This window comes from Phalaenopsis equestris, unplaced genomic scaffold (assembly GCF_001263595.1).
Source record: "Phalaenopsis equestris unplaced genomic scaffold, ASM126359v1 Scaffold205193, whole genome shotgun sequence".
NCBI lineage: Eukaryota > Viridiplantae > Streptophyta > Magnoliopsida > Asparagales > Orchidaceae > Phalaenopsis > Phalaenopsis equestris.
In genome coordinates, this window is record NW_018224701.1 from 6,502 (window position 1) to 9,070 (window position 2,569).

Below are 2,569 nucleotides of genomic sequence, written 5' to 3' on the forward strand. Positions count from 1 at the left end.
ACCCTAAGATTCAATTAAAGAACGGCATGGAACACAATGATGACTTACTTGGAGCCCTTTATTAAAATAAATATAGTATGTTTTTAATCCCTCTTAAAATTTTTCACATAATAGTAGCAAGCATGATTGCATGCTCTTTGAAACAAATGTATATTCTCCAATATTTTTTAGGAAAATCCTTATAAGAAAAAAAATACACAGCTTTATAAGAGTAGCAGTTTTTACCTTGCCATATGTAATATTGTTCTTCAATGAGGCTGTTGAGAATAAATTGCCAGCAACAATCCAAAGCACTAGGATTAGCAGAAAGGAGCCAAGCATTGTCAGTAATAATATCAAAAAGTTTAGTATGAATGGGAAAACCATGAGAAAAAGTGATTCCCAAAAAAACTCATAAAAAGATACACCATTCAACCAAGGATCAAAAGAGAAATATAAATTACTTTTGCAGTTAACTTGAAAAGAAAAGCACGCCCTAATTCTGGTAGTCACTTGCATAAACTCACTTCAAAAAGTGGAAATTGTGAGCTTCATATTGTACCATAGGGGATCATAATTAGCGTTGCACCGATCTGATAGATACAAAAGACTTTGGATTTGCATATGAAGTTTAAAATATCAATATTGAGAAGACCCAGTCCACCATTTTCTTTGGATTTGGTGAAAGTAATCCAAACTAAAGTATGCATCTTTCATCACTTCATTATGATGGATAAAATTGTTTATGAGAGAGCTGAGCTTTTTCCTCAATTTTTTCGAGATGGTGGTAGATCTGAACCAATAGTGAAGGTAACTGTTAATGGCGTATTTAATTTATTGGAGTCTACGAGTAAAGGACAAGATTTTTTGCTTCCAGTCTAATAACTGTCAGCTTATAGTCTTCAAGAGTGAAATCTGAAAGCCTCAGCTCCTCAACCGATCAGTCCAGTCGTGACAGAAATCGAAGCAACACAGGGGAACCAATATCGTCGCTTGCCGTCTCTATGCCCGTCATCAATCATGGACAGACCTTCCTGAATTGCCAAATTTTTACAAAAATTAGTATAAGATGCAAATTCTAGTATTTAAAGATGAGATTCTGACCTTCAGAAGAGTCTCCAGGGTATCCATGGCACGACCAGACGACCAAAAAAGCCTTTTTTCAACCTCTTCCGCGGTGACATAACCTTGACCCTGGATAAATATGGTTATTTTAACAAATGAAATTTATACCAATAAAAATCCCAATCAAAACAAATAATCTTTGTCTGAATAATAATGGATTTTTTTTTAATCCCAAATTGTGTGATATTTTAGGTAAAGGGTATGTGGTGCTGGTGATGGTAGGAGTATTAAAATTAGCGAGCAGCAGTTCTTCATCTTGCTGGATAATACATTGATTTAGATGAAAGAGAGAAAATGAGATGTGTCTAGTCATTTTCAAAGTTTTAGACGAACACAATATGTTATAAGGATACATATCAAGATTCAAAAGGGAGATGGATGAAGTAGTAGTTCCAATACACAATTTTGGAGAAAATAATAAAAGGGCATTTACATACATACCACCCATTTCTTATGTATTTACATATCTAACACCTAAAGTTTGCATTATAACACCCAAATTTTGCATTATAACACCCAAATCTTTCATACCACATCAATAATGAAATTTATATCAATAAAAATCCAAATCAAAACAAATAATGTTTGTCTGAATAATAATGGAATTTTTTTTAATCCCAAATTGTGTGATATTTTAGGTAAAGGGTATGTGGTGCTGGTGATGGTAGGAGTATGAAAATTAGCGAGCAGCAGTTCTTCATCTTGCTGGATAATACATTGATTTAGATGAAAGAGAGAAAATGAGATGTGTCTAGTCATTTTCAAAGTTTTAGACGAACACAATATGTTATAAGGATACATATCAAGATTCAAAAGGGAGATGGATGAAGTAGTAGTTCCAATACACAATTTTGGAGAAAATAATAAAAGGGCATTTACATACATACCACCCATTTCTTATGTATTTACATATCTAACACCTAAAGTTTGCATTATAACACCCAAATTTTGCATTATAACACCCAAATCTTTCATACCACATCAAAAATATCACTATTTTAAATTTTAAAAAGTGAAGAACACCTTTTCATAGATAAGGTGGCATATATGTAAAAATTGAAGTTAGATATACATAGAAATTGAGTGGTATGTATGTAAACCTTCCATGATAAGATTGGCATCTAAAGTTCTATGGTGTATCTTAATGCAAAACTTTTTTAGCTGTTTAATTTAAACTTTCAGCTCTCCCAATTAGAATCAATTTGGTCCTATTGTCAACTTTGTCATTTCTTTAGACAGAAATTGATGGACAAAAGCTTTGCGTAGAGGCATTTTAAATTCTGGATGGTCAATCTCGTTAATTTGAGGTGCCATTAGGTAATCAGCTCTAAAAAAAAAACCAAAAGCACTCATACAAAAAATCCAAAAGCACTCATAGAAAGACCAGTTTCCATTCAAAGAAATGACGATAAAGTTGATGGAAAACCAATTTGGGTAAAATTTAGTGAGTCTAGGGACTGAATTG

At 32.8% G+C, this 2,569-nt stretch overlaps 1 long non-coding RNA gene across 1 annotated transcript; it reads right to left on the minus strand.

Annotated features, from left to right (window-relative positions):
- Positions 1–299: 299 nt before the first annotated feature.
- Positions 300–1,170, minus strand: LOC110036330. Its single transcript, XR_002295224.1, has 2 exons — positions 1,084–1,170; positions 300–1,013 (listed from the first exon to the last, which is right to left on the minus strand). It is a non-coding gene; the product is annotated as an uncharacterized LOC110036330 (long non-coding RNA).
- Between the last annotated feature and the right edge of the window lie 1,399 nt (positions 1,171–2,569).